This window comes from Lepus europaeus, chromosome 6 (genome assembly GCF_033115175.1).
Source record: "Lepus europaeus isolate LE1 chromosome 6, mLepTim1.pri, whole genome shotgun sequence".
Taxonomy (NCBI): Eukaryota; Metazoa; Chordata; class Mammalia; order Lagomorpha; family Leporidae; genus Lepus; species Lepus europaeus.
Genome location: NC_084832.1, coordinates 34,725,661 through 34,746,513, shown reverse-complemented (window position 1 = coordinate 34,746,513; position 20,853 = coordinate 34,725,661). Strand labels below are relative to the sequence as shown.

The 20,853-nt window shown below is 36.4% G+C and overlaps 1 pseudogene; it reads left to right on the top strand.

Moving 5' to 3' along the window:
• LOC133762060 (thyroid transcription factor 1-associated protein 26-like) overlaps window positions 1-17,900 on the top strand; it is a 77,144-nt pseudogene extending 59,244 nt beyond the window's left edge.
• Window positions 17,901-20,853: the final 2,953 nt, after the last annotated feature.

Genomic DNA, 20,853 nt, shown 5'->3' with positions numbered 1-20,853 from the left:
AAAGGCTTTAATACCTGCAACTCTTTCCTTTCTGTCTCCTTTCTCTTCTGTGTTTCTTCTTCCTTTCCCTATTTCTTTTCTTCCCTTCCTCTCTGGATTTCTCACTTCCCTTTTTTTCTTCAAAATAGAATCTTCCCATCCCTTCCATGTTGCCTGTAAGGTATGAGTATTTCTTGGATCTTAGGACACTTAAGACTCAATTAGTTGCCCACCCTTGGCACTGAACAGATCCTTTCCCTCCTTCCTATTAATCTAATAATCTGTCAACATTATTATCTGCCCTAACACTTATTCTTGGAATTGAGAGCAGCATGAAAAAGTATTCTGAGGACTTAAGTGATATGTTGCTAATAAAAATGTAACACAGATATTTAGAAATTATTCATAGTTAATTTAGAAATTATTCACAGCTGGCGCTGTGGCACAGTGGGTTCAGCTGCTCTCTGCAGTGCTTGCATCCCATATGGGCACTAGTTTGAGTCCCAGTTGCTCTACTTCTGATCCAACTCCCTTCTAATGTGCCTAGGAAAGCAGTGGAAGATGGCCCAAGTCCTTGGGCCCCTGCTTCCACATGGGAGACCCGGATAAAATTCCTGGCTCCTGAGTTTAGGCTGGCTCAGCCTTGCCATTGTAGCCATTTGGGGAGTGAACCAGCAGATGAAAGAACTGTATGTATGTCTCCCCCCCTCTCTGTAACTCTGACTTGCAAGTAAATAAAATAAGTCTTTTTTGAAAAGAAAAAAAAAATGGAGGTTGGCGCCATGGCACACTAGGTTAATCTCCTGTCTGCAGCACTGGCATCCCATATGGGTGCTGGGTTCTAGTCCTGGCTGCTGCTCTTCCAGTACAGCTCTCTGCTGTGGCCTGGGATAGCAGAGGAGGATGGCTCAAGTGCTTGGGTCCTGCACCCACATGGGAGACCAGGAGGAAGCACCTGGCTCCTGGCTTCAGATCAGCGCAGCTCCGGCTATTGCAGCCATTTGGAGAGTCAACCAACAGAAGGAAGATCTTTCTCTCTGTCTCTCTCTCTCTCTCACTGTCTATAACTCTACCTGTCAAATAAATAAGTAAAATCTTAAAAAAAGAAAACAATGTTATTAATATGACATTAGACACTAGTTTTCCTGAATGAGAAGAAAGAAGTAGAGCTTCCACACAATTCAGTTGATTTCTTCTATACTTGTAAGCTTTGGAGAGCAGGCTATTAATCCATTGCTTTGTAAATATCATTTCAAAAAGTATTTATTTCGTTTGACAGGCAGAGAAATGGAGGGGAGGCAGGCATACAAACACATACACACACAGAAAGAGAGAGAATTTTAAAAAGAAATCTGCACATTTATTAGCTACAAATATTGTAGGAATACTGTCAAAATCAGAATATCAAATAGTGTTCCCAAAATAGATTTATTTCACCTAGTAATCGATAGCCAATATGCATCAATTGAAGAAGAGTGAAATATAATGTGTTTCTTGTGTTTGGGGTAAGAAACAAACATAGAAAACTACCACATTATCATAGTAGGCTTTACAATCATATTTTACTTATATTAATATAAATATCAATTCAATGTTCTAAAACTAGGCTAAAATTCCAAAATTTTCACCAAAGTGGGAATGATAGCTCAGTATGGTGTTCCTTGAGGACAATGCCCTCTGTCCCCATCACTCTGTGAGGTGTGTGTGTGTGTGTGTGTGTAGTTCTCATGCATGGCTGTAGGAACTGTGCTTACTTCTCCATGGCAAATCCTTCACTGTTTCTTTGTCAGTGCCTTTTGTTAGAATTGTGGCAACCTGGGGAACTGGGAGGTATCTCTTTCATCTTGTAATCCCAAAGTTTATAGCCTTAATTAAACAGAAGAATTTAAGGGTTCCTGAGCATTTTACTTTGGAGATAGTCATGTCATTTCAAAAGCATTTCAATGCATCCACAACTTAAAACAAAATAAATGTTATTTTGAGGAAATTTTAAGAATATAAAATTACTTGCCTATGAATAACACATTTCATTTATAATTGGATCATATTACTTGGCCTATCCTTGCAAATTGGAAACTTACATGAGGTATCAAAGTACCATAGCTTAATCTGCAAGTTTTTTTTTTGCAGCATACAATAAAATTTTTATGAATATTGAATCATATGAATGATGAATTAAATGGATTGTAAAGGCATGTACATTAATATTTGAAACTTCAACTTTTTAATATTTGTATATTGGAGGTGATCATTTCTTTTCAGATCTGAAAAATTCTTGGAGGCTCTAGAGCAAGCTCACTGGTACCAGGAAGTGGGCCTTTGGTGCCTAATGAGTTGAACAGACTTGCAACATGGGACTCAACCAATAGCTAACACTAGGTCGCCAAATAGCTACCCACCAAGGTAGAGCACTCTAGTTTGGAAACAACTTTTGAGCAGAGTATTTGGTATTTGGATTTCTATTTGTACTGCCTTTGAAGGTGGACATTTTCAAAGAGAACAATTAGGAATGAGAATAGAGACGGTTCATTGTCAGAGAAGTGGAGCCCTTGCTGCTTGGATAGAATGAGTAGGAAGAAGGTCTTTGGTTAATGGGTGAGGAGTTGAGGGGGATTGGGTGTGTTGGTTCCTACCGGGAAACAAGCTTCATAATCACATCTGGATGATCAATGAAATATTCGGTCTACACAAAAAAAGTCTGTCACTATTATCATTGTTTATTTTAGCACCATCTGCTAGGTTCAAGGTTAGGAGAACTGAATGGAAAGTTTACCCTAATGTTTTTGAGTACTTGGATTATTTCATATAAACTCAGTGTCAAATATTCATTTGCCATTGAATGAAAAGCATTTCCATAATTTGGAATATCTCTGTCTCATAACTGTGATGTCATTTTCCCATTTTTCTTGTTCAGACTATAGATCTGTATGTGGACAATACTGGCAATCTAAATAACTAAACAAATACCTACTATGTGCATCACAACATGTATTTTTATACTTACTTATTTAATCCTACAAAAAACCTATGAGATATGAAATATTATTATTTCTATTTTATTGGTAAGTAAATTTAGGTTCAGAGAGAATAAGTGACTTAAGATCACGTAACTAGGAAGTAAAAGTAGGTTAGTGAGTAGGTAGTTCATTGTAATCTCTGCTCAATTGGCTTGCCTATGATTGCCACACATCTTTTGTTGAAGTAATCTCTATATGAGTGATGTGAGGTACATAAGCACCTTCAAATTAATTTTCATTTTTGTTTCTTATCTTTTTGTTATTCTAGCCCTATCTTCATGAAACTTTGTAAGAGTCCAATATTTGAATTGGAAAAGAAACACATGTTTTCAATTGCCTTGAATATTTAAAATAATTTCAGTAGAATTTTTAGTATATTGATAATATAAAGCCTTTTAAATGGAGTTCCTACAAATTCTGATTGCATGAAAATTTCACCCAGGTTTTATTGGAATTTGCCTTTGAATAATCCTTTAAAAATAAATGCTACAACAAAAGTGTCAATAGAATATTTTTAAACAATAAACTTTTCCTATATGTTTAATATATTTTATTGATATACTAATAAATGACTTTTTATGAAATTACTTTTTGGAATACTTTCAGAAATTCCAAATTTATTTATTTATTTATTTTTTAACTTTTATTTAATGAATATAAATTTCCAAAGTACAGCTTATGGGTTACAATGGCTTCCCCCCTCCCATAACTTCCCTCCCACCCGCAACCCTTCCCTTTCCCGCTCCCTTTCCCCTTCCATTCACATAAAGATTCATTTTCAATTCTCTTTATATACAGAAGATCAGTTTAGTACATATTAGGTAAAGATTTCAACAATTTGCCCATATAGCAACATAAAGTGAAAAAACTACCATTGGAGTACTAATTATAGCATTAAATAACAATGTACAGCACATTAAAGACAGAGATCCTACATAATAGTTTTTTAAAAAAATTAATTAATTTTCTATGCCATTTCCAATTTAACACCAGGTTGTTTTTTTTTTTTCATTTCCAATTATCTTTATATACAGTAGATCGATTCAGTATATAATTAGTGAAGAACTCATCAGTTTGTACCCACACAGAAACACAAAGTATAAAAAATACTGTTTCAGTACTAGTTATAGCATCACTTCACATTAGCAACATGTTAAGGACAGATCCCACATGGGGTGTAAGTACACAGTGACTCCTGTTGATGACTTAACAATTTGACACTCCTGTTCATGGCGTCAGTAATCTCCCTAGGCTCTAGTCATGAGTTGCCATGGCTATGGAAGCCTTTAGAGTTTGCTGACTTTGATCTTATTCCGATAGGGTCATAGTCAAAGTGGAAGTTCTCTCCTTCCTTCGGAGAAAGGTACCTCCTTCTTTGATGGCCCCGTTCTTTCCACTGGGATCTCACTCACAGAGATCATTCATTTAGGTCTTTTTTTTTTTCTTTTTCCATGATATCTTGGCTTTCCATGCCTACTATACTCTCATGGGCTCTTCAGCCAGATCCGAATGCCTTGAGGGCTGATTCTGAGGCCAGAGTGTTTTTTAGGACATCTGCCATTCTGTGAGTCTGCTGTGTATCCCGCTTCCCATGTTGGATCTTTCTCTCCCTTTTTGATTCTATCAGTTAGTATTAGCAGACACTTGTCTTGTTTGTGTGATCCCTTTGACTCTTAGACCTATCAGAGCCATCAATTGTGAGCTGAAATTGATCACTTGGACTAGTGCGATGGCATTGGTAGATGCCACCTTGGGGGATTGTGTTGGAATCCCCTGGCACATTTCTAACTCCACCATTTGGGGCAAGTCCGATTGAGCATGTTCTAAATTGTGCATCTCCTCCCTCTCTTTTTCCACTCTTAAATTTAACAGGAATCACTTTTCAGTTAAAATTTAAACACCTAAGAATAATTGTGTGATAATTACAGAGTTCAACCACTAGTACTAGAACAACAACAACAACAACAAATACTAAAAAGGATAAAATATTACATTGTACATCTAGAGTCAGGACAAGAGCTGATCAGGTCATTGTTTCTTATAGTGTCCATTTCACTTCAACAGGTTTCCCCTTTGGTGCTCAGTTGTCACCGATCAGGGAAAACAAATGATATTTGTCTCTTTGGGACTGGCTTAATTCACTCAGCATGATGTTTTCCAGATTGCTCCATCTTGTTGCAAATGACCGGGTTTCGTTGTTTCTTACTGCTGTATAGTATTCTATGGAGTACATGTCCCATAATTTCTTTATCCAGTCTACTGTTGATGGGCATTGGGTTGGTTCCAGGTCTTAGCTATTGTGAATTGAGCTGCAATAAACATTAATGTGCAGATGGCTTTTTTATTTGCCAAATTAGTTTCCTTTGGGTAAATTCCAAGGAGTGGGATGGCTGGGTTGTATGGTAGGGTTATGTTCAGGTTTCTGAGGAATCTCCAGACAGACTTCCATAGTGGCTTAACCAGTTTGCATTCCCACCAACAGTGGGTTAGTGTCCCTTTTTCCCCACATCCTCTCCAGCATCTGTTGTTGGTAGATTTCTGAATGTGAGCCATTCTCACCGGGGTGAGATGGAACCTCATTGTGGTTTTGATTTGCATTTCTCTGATTGCTAGTGATCCTGAACATTTTTTCATGTGTCTGTTGGCCATTTGGATTTCCTCTTTCGAAAAATGTCTATTGAGGTCCTTGGCCCATCTCTTAAGTGGGTTGTTTGTTTTGTTGTTGTGGATTTTCTTGATTTCTTTGTGGATTCTGGTTATCAATCCTTTATCTGTAGTATAGTTTGCAAATATTTTTTCCCATTCTGTTGGTTGCCTCTTCACTTTCCTGACTGTTTCTTTTGAAGTACAGAAACTTCTCAATTTGATGCAATCCCAAATGTTAATTTTGGTTTTGACTGCCTGTGCTGCTGGAGTATTTTCCAGGAAGTCTTTGCCTGTACCTATATCTTGCAGGGTTTCTCCAATGCTCTCTAATAATTTGATGGTTTCAGGTCGTAGATTTAAGTCTTTAATCCATGTTGAGTGAATTTTTGTGTAAGGTGATAGGTATGAGACAGTAGATTTAAATGATAGAGACAGTAGATTTAAATGACACTATAGCCCAAATGGATCTAACAGATATCTACAGAACATTTCATCCTACATCTAAGGACTTTACATTCTTCTCAGCAGTACATGGAACCTTCTCTAGGATTGACCACATACTAGGCCATAAAGCAAGTCTCAGCAAATTCAAAAGAATTAGAATCATACCATGCAGCTTCTCAGACCACAAAGGAATGAAATTGGAAATTAGCAACTCAGGAATCCCTAGAGCACGTGCAAACACATGGAGATTGAACAACATGCTCCTGAATGAACAATGGGTCATAGAAGAAATTAAAAGAGAAATCAAAAATTTTCTGGAAGTAAATGAGGATAACAGCACAACATACCAAAACCTATTGGATACAACAAAAGCAGTGTTAAGAGGAAAGTTTATATCAATAGGTGCCTACATCAAGAAATTGGAAAGGCACCAAATAGATGAGCTTTCAAGTCATCTCAAGGATCTAGAAAATCTGCAGCAAACCAAACCCAAACCCAGTAGGAGAAGAGAAATAATTAAAATCAAAGAAGAAATCAACAGGATTGAATCCAAAAAAATTACAAAAAATCAGCCAAACGAGGAACTGATTTTTTGAAAAAATAAACAAAATTGACACCCCATTGGCCCAACTAACTAGAAAAAGAAGAGAAAAGACCCACATCAATAGGATCAGAGATGAAAATGGAAATGTAACAACAGACGCTGCAGAAATAAAAAGAATCATCAGAAATTACTACAAGGACTTGTATGCCAGCAAACAGGGAAATCTATCAGAAATGGACAGATTCTTGGACACATGCAACCTACCTAAATTGAGCCAGGAAGACATAGAAAACCTAAACAGACTAATAACTGACACAGAAATTGAAACAGTAATAAAGGCTCTCCCAACAAAGAAAAGCCCAGGGCCAGATGGATTCACTGCTGAGTTCTACCAGACATTTAGAGAAGAACTAACTCCAATTCTTCTCAAACTATTCAGAGCAATCGAAAAAGAGGGAATCCTCCCAAATTCTTTCTATGAAGCCACCATCACCTTAATTCCTAAGCCAGAAAAAGATGCAACATTGAAAGAGAATTACAGACCAATATCCCTGATGAACATAGATGCAAAAATACTCAATAAAATTCTGGCCAATAGAATGCAACAACACATCAGAAAGATCATCCACCCAGACCAAGTGGGATTCATCCCCGGTATGCAGGGATGGGTCAACATTCGCAAAACAATCAATGTAATACACTACATTAACAGACTGCAGAAGAAAAACCATATGATTCTCTCAATAGACGCAGAGAAAGCATTTGATAAAATACAACACCCTTTCATGATGAAAACTCTAAGCAAATTTGGTATAGAAGGAACATTTCTCAATACAATCAAAGCAATTTATGAAAAACCCGCGTCCAGCATCCTATTGAATGGGGAAAAGTTGGAAGCATTTCCACTGAGATCAGGTACCAGACAGGGATGCCCACTCTCACCACTGCTATTCAATATAGTTCTGGAAGTTTTAGCCAGAGCTATTAGGCAAGAAAAAGAAATTAAAGGGATACAAATTGGGAAGGAAGAACTCAAACTATCCCTCTTTGCAGATGATATGATTCTTTATTTAGGGGACCCAAAGAACTCTACTAAGAGACTGCTGGAACTCATAGAAGAGTTTGGCAAAGTAACAGGATATAAAATCAATGCACAAAAATCAACAGCCTTTGTATACACAGGCAATGCCACGGCTGAGGAAGAACTTCTAAAATTAATCCCATTCACAATAGCTACAAAAACAATCAAATACCTTGGAATAAACTTAACCAAAGACAAAGATCTCTACGATGAAAACTACAAAACCTTAAAGAAAGAAATAGAAGAGGATACCAAAAAATGGAGAAATCTTCCATGCTCATGGATTGGAAGAATCAACATCATCAAAATGTCCATTCTCCCAAAAGCAATTTATACATTCAATGCAATACCAATCAAGATACCAAAGACCTTCTTCTCAGATCTGGAAAAAAATAATGCTGAAATTCATATGGAGACACAGAAGACCTCTAATAGCCAAAGCAATCTTGTACAACAAAAACAAAGCCGGAGGCATCACAATACCTGATTTCAGGACATACTACAGGGCAGTTGTTATCAAAACAACATGGTACTGGTACAGAAACAGATGGATAGACCAATGGAACAGAATAGAAACACCAGAAATCAATCCAAACATCTACAGCCAACTTATATTTGACCAAAGATCCAAATCTAATCCCTGGAATAAGGACAGTCTATTCAATAAATGGTGCTGGGAAAATTGGATTTCCACGTGCAGAAGCTTGAATCAAGAAATTCCAAATTTATTAACATTTAGTTCAACTACTGTGTTTAAATGGACAAAACAGAAGTGCATTTCTTTGAAACAAAATTTGTAATATGGGTTGGTTTTCTATGTACAATGCCATAAATTAGCCATTTATAAATCAATTTCAAATTGGAATTTTAACTGAGAAAGCATATTTTATCTGTAATACTATTAAGAAATTATTCTGAAAAAAAGTTTATTGTTTCTTTCCTCTACCTATCCTTCAGTCACCCTTGTCAATCTTCCTAGCCTCTATCCCTCCCTACCCCCACCAAAACCAACAATAGTACAAAAATATACTTTAATACATTAGATGTTTACAATATTCAGAGAATTATTTTTGCTTACTTTATTATTTATTGCTTATTCTTTATTCTCAATTCTTCATTTTTTTAAAAATAATTCTTCATTGGTTTTATCTTTCTTACCTCAATCTCCCCATGGCTGCAATGTGCCCTTTAACCAAGAGCTAGGCATTAACCCAGAATAGATCAGTCCAACTCTCTATCACTGGTATCTGTGGCCAGGGTGCAGTGACGGAAGAATAGGAAATCATTGGAACTAATTTAATCCACCTGGATGAAGTATCCCTTAGTTTATGCCCTTATTTCTGTTCTTCCCTCAGTATTCTGTGAACTATTTGCATGCTTCTGACAAATTTCCTTTTTTTTTTTTAATTTTTTTACTGAAGTGAGCTGGAGTCAGCTTTGGTTATTTACAACCAATGATTCCAAGTGATCTACTTCCTTCCTCTTTTGCTTTACTTCCTTATTCCTCCTCTTTCAGCTTCCCTTCTCCTTTCTTAATACTCCCATGTTTTTTTTTTTTTCTTTTTTTTTTTTCTGTTGCTTGGAGACTTTCAAGGATGAATGAAGAGTGAAAAAAAACTAACACAAAAATAGAAAATGAAAATATTTTGAAGGTGTTTAATCATAACTGTTTTATTTTTCTTTTCTATTTTAAATTGAGGATTTCTGAACTATGTATTGTGTACTTTCAAGTCTTATCTGAGTGCATGAAAATACTATTACTAATAGCAAAATAAATAAAGAAACTTAATCCTCTCAAAATTATGCACTGATTCCAAAAATTTTGTAGTTTGAGCCTATTAAAACACACACATAGCTTGTCTAAACTAATTAGATGATTTAATCATGTAGTATTTATTTTCAAAGGATCTGCTGCCAGATCTATGTCTTGCTAAAGCAATTAGTAAAATTCTTTTAGGAAGTAAGCATTGAATATCTTTTCTGTAGCAGGCTGAAAGAATTTAATTTTTGATGTCCAGGCTTAGGCGATAATTAAAGGTAAATTTAAATATTTAACACAGTGGTAGAGGAGTTGCAGCTACAAAGTTTACTTGAAAATGAAGTGAGTCATTTCATGAAGTCATTTGTCTTATGCTTGCATGCATGATCCACAGAAGTTGTGTTTTGTCCTCAAGTTCCTTCTTAAGATAGCCAACAGCTGTTGTTTCACACAAACTGTAAACTCCATCTTCCTGTTTTACCTTAACTGTTTTACGTGAACTGCCTTAGAGATGGTAATACAAAATCATAGAAATTTATAAGTCACAGCTCTTATCATTGTAATTGCTAGGTGATACTAGGAATCAAAACTGGGTCTACTATCATCAACACAATTAATTGTATTTCTAAACATAAATCACTTAAAAAAAGAAAAGTGAGCCTCACCTAGAAATTTACATTTTTTTTTCAGGGAAGAATCTAAGAAAATATTTAAAGCAACACAGCACACTAAGGTGGTTGCCATCTATCTTAATTGATAAAATTTCCCTTTTATTTTAACAAACCTAATTTGTATCTATTATACTCATTGTGAGAGTTAACAATATAGATTTACAAGATTTTTTATTGCTATCACAGTATTTATTCCTTTTGTAGTTATTTCAATATCTGATAAATTTTTTGGTCATATTTTAAATATTTTGGGATCAAAAATTTAAAAGTCATTAGAAAGTAGAACGTTGGATGTGGGATACAACAATTTGGATCCAATCTTCTACTTCATTGCATTTTCTGACGGAATTACTCACTGACTTGGGGGTCTTATTAGTATTGTAGTAAAGATGCTGAGAAACCACTCGGTCTCATCTGTGCAGTTTAAAATAGTGATTTGAACTGAAATTGAGGAAAAAATCTTGAATACTAACACTTTAGATTTGCAAACTGAATTTTTCAATAGACACAAGTTTCTAGCAGTAAAAGTTGATCTTTGAGATTAAGAGCAAAGCCCTGGAGGGAACAGGAAATCAAGTTAATGAGTTCAGGTATAGTTTTGGAAGAGACTAGATGAAAAGCCCAATAATCTTTCCTAGAACTGCCTGTGAGAAGACAAGAGCTGGGAAGGAATCCTACATTTAGCACACCCACTTCAGTATGCCTGATTAGATACCTTAGCTAACACTAGTAGGGATGAGTATTGACAACTTGTATTTGGAGAGTGTAAAGAAATCAAGTTGATTTGTAAAATAATGATGAAAGTCCTAGTCTCATCTCATATATTTTTAGATTTTATTTATTTGAAAGGCAGGGTTATGGATTGGAGGGGAGAGACAGAGAGAGAGAGAGAGAGAGAGAGAGAGAGAGAGAGAGAGAGAGGTCTTGCATCCACTGGTTCACTCCCAAAGGGGTGCAACAGCTGAGACTGGGCCAGGCCAAAGCCAGGAGCCAGGAGCTGCTTCTGGGTCTCCAACATCCATGCAGGAGCCCGAGCACTTTGGCCATCCTCTGCTGCTTTCCCAGGTACAATAGCAAGGAGCTGGATCAGAAATGGAGTGGTTGGGACTTGAACTGACACCCATTGGAAAGCTGGTGCTGCAGAAGGCAGCTTTACCCACTGCACCACAGTGGCAGCCCCACATCTCATATGTTTTTAGTGTAAATTAGTATATCTTAATGTGATTGCCCAGATTAAGAGATCATTGTTTACTAAGTTTTCTCATTAATAGGATACGTCTAGAAATATTTCTCTCCCAGCCTCCCCAATCAGATAAGTCACATCATCTCCTCATCTCCCTCCTTTTTTTTTTTTTTAAAGATTTATTTATTTTATTTGAAACTCGGAGTTACACAGAGAGAGAAGGAAAGGCAGAGAGGGAGAGAGGTTGTCCATCTGCTGTTCACTCCCAGCAGATGGCTGCACCCATCTGAAGCCAGGAGCCAGGATCTTCTTCTGGGTCTCCCATGTGGGTGCAGGGGCCCAAGGGTTTGGCCTGTCTTCCACTGCTCTCCCAGGCCACAGTGGAAAGCTGGATTGAAAGTAGAACCAGTGCCCATATGGGAGGTGGTGGCTTTACCCACCATGCCACAGTGCCGGCCCCAATCTCTCTTTTTTTTAAGGTGAAAGAATTTGAAATGCATGAAAATAGTGTCGAATGTCCTGTCTAATGCATTCTCCTTATCCTTAAGTTGAGCCCTCTTGGAGAGCATTTGGCAGGTACAAGGCTTTGCTTTTCAAAGAAAACTGAAGATTCAGCAATATCGCAAGAATTTGCAATGGAAGGAAAGGAAGATTTGAACATCACAAGAATCCCAATTCATTTATCTATACCCAGATTATGGGAAACATCTCTATTTAGCTGAAGAGGAGATTCAGGAAGCAACTATGAAAAGTTGCCCATCTTTTGCCTAAAGAACAGTGTAGCATTGACCAGTTTTTGTCTGAGGATCAATGTTGTGTTCACCAGCCAACTCCAGAGACATAATGCAGGATACAGTAAACTGCATTACTATTCCACAGAAAAAATAAAAAGAAAGCATCCAATCAAAACACCCAAGAAGAATATGAACAGATATAAGCTAAGCTTGCTGGTAAGAGAGAAGAATTTGAGAGGAGAGGGGCTTGTGTTGTGGTGTAGCTGGTTAAGCTGCTGCCCATGATACTAGAATCCCATATGGGTGCCAGTTTGTGTCCCAGCTCTGCTCCATTTCCAATCCAGCTCATCACTGATGGCCTGGGAAGTCAGAGGAGAATGACCCAAGTGCTTGGGCTCTTGCCACCCACGTGGTAGATCCAGAAGGATCTTCTTTGTCCTGGCCCAGCCATGGCCATTGTGATCATTTAGGAGGGTGAACCAGAGGATGGAATCAAGCTCGTTCGCTCGCTTTCTCTCTCTCTCTCTCTCTCTCTCTCTCAGCTCTGCTTTTCAAATAAATAAATCTTTAAAACAACCAAAAAATACAGAAAAAAAAATTTGAGAAGAGAAAATGAAAAAAGGAGCTGAAAGTTTCTACAGAAACAAGAAAATGGAAGTCTTCAACATATTGAGCAAAAAACTGAGAAGGGGGCCAGAGCGGTGGTGTAGACGGTTAATAAGCCTCTGCCTGCAGTGTCAGCATCCTATATGGACACTAGATTGAGTCCTGGCTGCTCCATTTCCAATCTAACTCCCTAATAATATGCCTGGGAAAGCAGCAGAAGATGGCCCAAGTACTTGGGCCCCTGCCACCTATTTGGGAGGCCAGGAAGAAGCTCCTGGTTCCTGCGTTCAATCATTTGGGAGTGAACCAGTAGATGGAAGACATCTCTCTCTCTCTCTCTCTCTCTCTCTCTCTCTCTCTCTCTCCCTGTCTTTCAAATAAATAAATACATCTTTATATAAAAAAAAAACTAAAAAAGGCCAGCCCAAATTGAATTTACAAATGGAATATCTTCTTCAAAAAGTATAAGAAAAAAATCAAGTAATTTTGTCCTTAAGGTTTAAAATACTTGCTGACTCTTATTGGGTTTTTTGAATGAATAACAGGTGCCTCCTAACTATACACTAAATTTTTCAACATAAATTGGATTGCTAAACTATGCATAAAATGTTCAAAATTTTCTAGTAAGAAAACTTTCTATATATGCTATGTATAATATGACTTCTTATTTATTTCTTATTTATTTATTTCTTATTTATTTGCCTCTGATGGAAGATAGGCTTGAAGAACTGAAAACATTCTATTTGGGAGACCAGATTCAGGTTTATATACTTTTGTACCATGTGAAATAAATTGTTTTGCAAATGATGGAGCAGAAAATGAAATACAACATAAAATAACCAAGACTGAAACCATGAAAAAAGGATCCTATGGTTTCATGACATACTTTATGTCCTGCAAAATTTTTTTCATGCAGTATATTTTTTGGTTTTTATGTTAAGGTCACATCCTTTGTCTAATAAAACACTTCCTAAGGAATTGTAAGTTATTGCATAATGAGATTAATACACATATTAGTAATATTAATTTCGTAACATAGGGTAAGTTTGATTGAAAGTTTATAGTGTCAATTACTGGTTCCATGAATTCCTGAAAACACTACAAAGATAACCTGTTGATAAAGCAAATCCATTAGTTTCATCAGTAAGGAAGACTCTTTCCATGAAATTCTTCATAGCTATCCAGAATAAGATGGGCTATTTATAAGATGCCAAGGTTCTGATTAAAAGACCATCTTTCAATGTAAGATGGAGACCAATTAATTTGTAACAAAATAGTTGAGAATTAATGGGCACAGTGTAGTAGGGGTTTCAAAATACTCTTGAAAATAATTGAAGCAACTCAGTGTCTTGAGATAGGATATTTACTCTGAAGGGGGACAATTAAGTGGTCTACTATTCAGAAAATTGATTTTTGGCAATTTTTCCAAAAAGCAATTAATTTGCTTTATTTCATTTTCCTAGGCAAGTGTTTACTGGGACAGTAAAGTCTTGTTAGAGCAGACAGGTCATAAAGTCATTTTAATGTAAACAATGTGCTAAGTGGTAGCGATAATTTAGGTTCTCCAAGCAAGATTTCATAATCTAATTTTTAGTATTATTTAATATTTTGTCATTTGTTGACAGTTCCAATATATAAATAATGAGAATTTATTGGGAGGATCAATTCAGAAAGTGCTGTTTAGATTTTAGAACTGAAATAAATGGAAGCAATGAAAATTTTGGACTCATTAAATGTGCCAAAATAATCCTAAAAAGATTAAATAGAGATTTTTTTTAGGTAGAATTATTTTGCTAGCTATGTTCCTTAGAAACAATTTACAGTTTATCTGTGATTTGTAATGCTTTCAAAATGGATGTCACTTTTATTGTATTTCTTCACAGCAAAATATTTATAGACACTAAACTCATTTGTATATTTTTAAATTCATGTTTTCTTGTTAGAAGTTTAACATGAACTGATGACATTAGTGCTTCTGTAAATTTAGAATTGATATTTTGGCAAGACATTTGTTTTTGGACATGCCTAAGCTAGTTCTGTAGTATGCATAGATGGATTTGACCACAGTTATTATAATAACTATTTCCTTATCATGCATGAGGCTCTATATAGCAATAGAAATAACAACAGCATATATCAGAGAAATGAAACAGGATTTGTGATACTTAGGGGAAGAGTTACCATTGGGATAATTTTAGCATTATTTTCATTATCACACCAGGAACTCCACAGCAAGTATGTCTGGCTTGTGTTTTCTGTCTCTTGTTTCTCTCTTTACCATTTATTTAAACGTTTTCATCCCTTTCCCTTCACTGTATAAAGTAGGTAGCATAAGAACCTACATCTTCTCTTTCTTCTTTCTTTTTTTAGTGAGGAACATCGACATTTTATGTTACTTGTTTAATATTTTAATATGTATTACTTTCTTTTATGGTTTCCAATTCCTACCTTCCAAATGCTAAGAAATGTAACCACATAAAAATAATCCAGGGAATAATGTCTATGCTTCTGGTGCAAATCGGGAACTTTCTGGGTACTTGGGCTGAGCCTCAGTGTTGTGAACTTGGTAGAAAAATTCCTAAACAAAAGTTCATATGCCATTTTTGTACAATGATAGTGAAACATAGGCTCTGTGTTGATAAATTTGTGTGTTGATCCCCTCAGAGTGGAGCTATTTGTTCCCAAAGCAATAAGGTAGAATAAAAACTAAAGTAGGTAGCTCTAGGCATTAACTGCATGAAGAATTCAGATGCAGCAAATCTGGTGATAATCTTCATATTGAAACTGTAGATCAATCCAAAGCCCAGGTTCTGAGATGTAGATCAAGGTTCAAATCCCATATTGGAGTCCAGGTTCAAGTCCTGGTTATTCTGTGCTTCCAAACTAGTTTCCTGTTAATTCACATCCTGGGAGGCAGTGGGTGATGATCTGAGAACTTTCGTTCTTACCATGGGAGACCTGGATGGAATTCCAGGCCCTAGCTTTTGGCTTGGCCCCGCCCCGGCTATAGTAGACTAGTAGACATGTTGTAGACATGTTGTAGACATGGGAATCAAACAGCAGATGGAAGATCTCTTTATGTCCCTGCTCTCTCCATCACTCTGCCTTTTCAAATAAATAAATCTGAGAAAGAAAAAAAAATGGAGATCATGATGGAAAGAAGTTGTTAAACCAGCAGATGGTTTAAACATAGCTGTATTTATCTCATACATGTTCAATCAAAAGCACCCATATTATCATTAATACAATGGTTAAGTTTCCCTTTTATTTTCAGGCTTATATCATGGAATATGGTTTTCCTTTTCAAAATTAGCCTTGATATTAATTGTAGCATGATTTTCTTTAGAAATTAGAGGAGGGACGCTTGTGGAAGATAGTGTGTGAATATGGACACAATAGGTCAGACACCTGACAGATATTTTGGATCAAATTTGTTTTCAGGGAAGGTCTACTCTAAGCTACTTTCAAATTAGATGTTAGCCAAGAGGATTATCAATTTTTCTACAATGTATACAAGTGTATCAGTGTGCAGGTACCAACTTTTACTATCAATGTCTGTTCATTTCATGGGTATTTGTTGGGCACCTACCATATATAATGTTCTGTAAAAGGTTTTAGAGGCAAAAAGTTTTCTATTCTCAGGGAGCTGATATTCAGGATGGGAAGATTGATGTTAAATCAGTATACTAGGACAAAAGTAGTTCCATGACGAAGAGAGAATATGGAACATGAGAAAAAATTAAGCAAGGAGTACTGCATCTTAATTATTAATTATCAGTTTTATGTACAGTGGTGGCAATCTCAAGTTATTTCTCAAAACTTTGTTATGGAGAAGAATCTAAGTTTTTGGATATATAGATATAATGAGAGTGGATACTGTTCTATGGCAGACAAATATAGTTTGACAAAGGTCACTTCTCATCTTCTTAGGATATAGTATTGAAGTCACTGAGGCTTTACATACAGATCTAAGACTTCAGCCTTTCTCTTATGACACTTGTAGTTTTAGACCCTCTCTAATGAAATGTGAAGGCTCTAACTTGAAAGGCTTCTGTAATGGCAGTGTTAGGAACATCACAGGCATGGTCTCTTGGGATACAACTGTAACTGGTAAGAATTATTACAAAAAAATAATGTCTCTGAAAGCAGTCCTACAGAAAACAAAGACACTTTTACTTAGAAAGAACAGGGAAAGTCTGTGGAGACTGAGTAATGTCCTATTCTATGTCCTTTGTTGCTGCCAGCTCATCGTGACAGAATTTTTACTGTGGTGAGTACAGCCAAAAATATGTAAGTTCTCCTTGACCTTGCTCCCCCAGGGCTAAGTCCATATCCATAGTATCTTCCCTAGGAGAGACAGACCAGGTCATCAGCATACTTTATTCCCCCTGCTCTGTTGTGGAAGTAAAAATGTCAGCTGGGAGTGGCTCAGGGTCTGGGCATCTACCTTCCTCTAGCCAGACAAGGGGTGGAAGCTCTAGAATAGGTATGGAAAACTGGAAATAGTGGGCCAACTATCACTCCTGCCATAGACTTCTTATAGGGTGGAGGAGCTGTACCATGAGAGGCAAGCTAAGATCAGACACTACAGTCCTTGCTTAGTCCCTGGTCATGAAGCACTCTGATAGTGGCAAGCGTTATCCCTACCTTCAGTATTGATGCTTCAGAGATTTTGCCTAGGTTGAGAATGAAGTTGTAAGAACAGTGAGCCCTGGAAATTTCCCCTAAAGGGACTGATTTATGTATAATAAAATATGGTAATATTCAAGTTTACATACAGCTGCTCTTGGAAAAAAATAGAGATTTTGATGGGAGGCAATTAAGAGGACACTAGTAATTTCATAAAAACAAGATTAACTATGGACTAGATACTGTGTGAAACAAAATCAATGAGAAAAAGAAGAGGAACTCTCCTGAAACGAGACTAAAATTGAGATTGGCCCCCAATAACCTATCTTTACAAAGAGGTTGAAGTTTAATTGGGTTAAACTGGAGAAAGCTATTTCCCAAAATGTAGTCTAAACAATAGAGCAATCAAGTAGAAATCGGTGGCACTTAATAGATGAGGAGTGAATTCAACAAAGGCAAATAGCTTAACAGAGAACAGGGGGAAAAACGGTACAAAGAGCTCAGCTAAAATTAAATGTTCCCCCAGGGTGACCATGCTATGCCCAGAGCAGTGCATTCTGAGAGGCATCATCAGAGGCTTCATACTGGGGGAAATAGAATTCACTGAAATAGTAGAGCCACATTAATAAACAAGTAAGCAATCAATATCGATAACAAGCAATCAATACTGATAACAAATAAGGATCCAGATTTGTTATATGACCTAAAATCTCCATACACAGGAAAAAAGGCAAGCAAATAAAAATGTCTGAGAAGTCTCAGATGTTTAACTTGACAGACAAAAAAGTTAAAGCAGGCATTATAAAAATGGTCAAGAGACTAAAAGAAGCCATTCTTAAAAACAAAAGGAAGGTATGATGATAGTGTCTCACTAATCAGAGAATATTAGTAAAGAGACAGAAATTACTTTGTTAAAAGAACCAAGTAGAAATTATGGAATACAAAAATGCAATGCCTGAAATGAAAACTTCATTAAGATGACTTATGAGTAAATTTGAAATGATGGAAGACAGAATCAGATAACATGAAGATAGATTGATAGAAATTGGAGTCAGAAGAACACTGGTAAAAATATTGAGAAAATTAAACAGTCTTATAGAAATGTGGGATACCTAGGCTGACATTGCTGTCTCCCAGGCATATTAGCAGGAAGCTGAATTGGAAGTGTAGAATAGCTGGGACCTGAACTGGTTCTCTGATATGGGATGCAGGCATCCCAACACAGGCTTACCCTGCTGAGCACAACACCTACCCTGGGAATGATTTTAAAAACTTTTCATTTTGAGATAATTGTAGATTCATATGTGTTAGAAACAATAGAGAATCTACATACCCTTAGCCTAGTTAGCCTGATGATAAATCTTGCAAAACTGCAGTACAATATTACAACCAGATATTGGTGTTAATATAGTAAAGATATGGAATATTTCCATCACCAAAATTTCCCTCATGCTGTTCTTTTCTAACCACACTTACTTTCTTATTTTTCTCTCCTTTTTTAAATGTGTACTTATTTATTTGAAAGGCAGAGTTACAGAGAGAAAAGGAGAGACAGAGGGCTCTTCCCTCTGGTGGTGCACTTCCCAAAAGGCCACAGTGGCCAGGGTTGGGTCAAGATGAAGCCAGGAGCCAGAAGCTTCATCTACATCTCAATGTGGGAGTAGGTGCCCAAGTTATGGGACCCATCTTCTGCTGTTTTTAGAGGCACATTATAGGCAGGTGGATTGGAAGTGGAGCAGCCAGGAATCAAACCAGTGTCCATATGGGCTACTGGTGTCACAGGTGGTAGGTTAACCCATTATGGCACAACACAAGCCCCATTCTTACCCACCTTTCTTTCCCACCTCATTCTTACCTCCAGGCAAACCCTATAATGTGTTCCATTTCTATGAGAGAAATGGTTTGTCATTGCTTTGTTAAATGGTATAATTTGAAGAGCAATTAATTGTTCAAGGTATGTTTTACAGTCATTAGACATTTCAAAGAATCTTATGTAATTAGGTCAATACACTACTAATTTTAGAAAGTCGAACAGCAATGATAATGCTCTGTATGAGTTTGGGATTCAGCTATGAAAATGTTTGGAATTTAGAGTGAACAACTGATAAAATTGGATAAATGAACTGAATAGCAAAATTGATTAGTCAATTTAAACTTTGTCACCTAGAAGAGATGTTCAAGAACCTGTTCCAGAATATATCAAGAAGGTTACAAATGTGGGATAAATAAAATTCAAAAGAAGGGTATATAATATATTGTCCATTAAAAGATTATTAGGACAAGCACGATTATTCTATTGGAGAATGTCCTGCACTCAGCTGTTAAGGCTTTGATAGAGTAAAAGAGTGAGGAATTTCTGTAGATTTGAAACACACCACATAAGAAGGGAGGAGATTCAGGGTGATGTGGGGAAGTACAGCTGGAGCAGGCTTCAATTATTAAGAAATATAATGCAAATTTTAAGCATCTAAGGAAGAAAAGGAATACAAAAAAACCTAATTTAGAACAAAACATAAATTAGATTTAATGAATTTATTCAGGAAGAATACTTATTTCTAGACATTGATAGGGGCTATAGAATAATATGGATCAGTCATTTTCAGTGTTGGCTGTCAAGCGAGATCATCTGATGAACTTTAAAATTATCAGTGCTTACATTTGATCCTCAGAGGTTATGATTTAATTGGCTTGGGGTGTGGTCTGCACATCAGCATTTTTAATAGCTCCCTAAGTGACACTAATGGACAGCAAAGATTGAGAAAGTCAGGGTTGATGCAGACCTAGTTAATATTATAAAATTGATAGTATGCAATTATGTATTATATTTTTTCTTTCAAAATAAGAAAGAAAACTTTGCAATTAAAACAAGAACAAAACAAATTTATAGCATCCACACAAGTAGTTCTCAACCCCTTCTTCACACTTGAATCATCTTGAAGAACATTTGAAATATTCCAGTACCTGAGACTCCCCTTAGATCTGGACTGGGCTCCATCTCAGAATCAAATATCTTTGAAACCAAAGGTTCTCATGTGTGGCTAGGGTTAATAATTTCTAAAACAGTATTCAAATAGATATTAGCAAGCACCTGGAAAAAACTGATGACCTCTTTTGGACATTAAATTGAGTTTAGAGTTCCTGGCAACTAATGAAAACAGGAACCTTGTTACCTGACTTCCACGTTCTGAATAGAAATTATTCAAAACTCTTTTATAGAGATGACATCTGGAACAAAATTCAAAGTGAAAATTTCTGAGGATGCTCTTCATGAAAGGTCTTGAGTGGTGACTTATGGTTTCGACCAAGACCTTACAAAAGATATTATCACACTGTTCCAGTGAATACTCCTGATAGGAACCTGTTACAAATGCAAAGACTACATCCTTCAAATAGGTCAATGAAGAAATTTTTCCCAGATACAGAAACAAGATGACCTGCAATAAGATTATCTTTTATTATTAGCCCATTTAGAATTAGTTTTCATGCCTAGGTTGAAAATAATAGAGTCTCCAGGAATATTCCTGAGACACAATTTGTGCAGGTACCCTAGTATTCCAGAA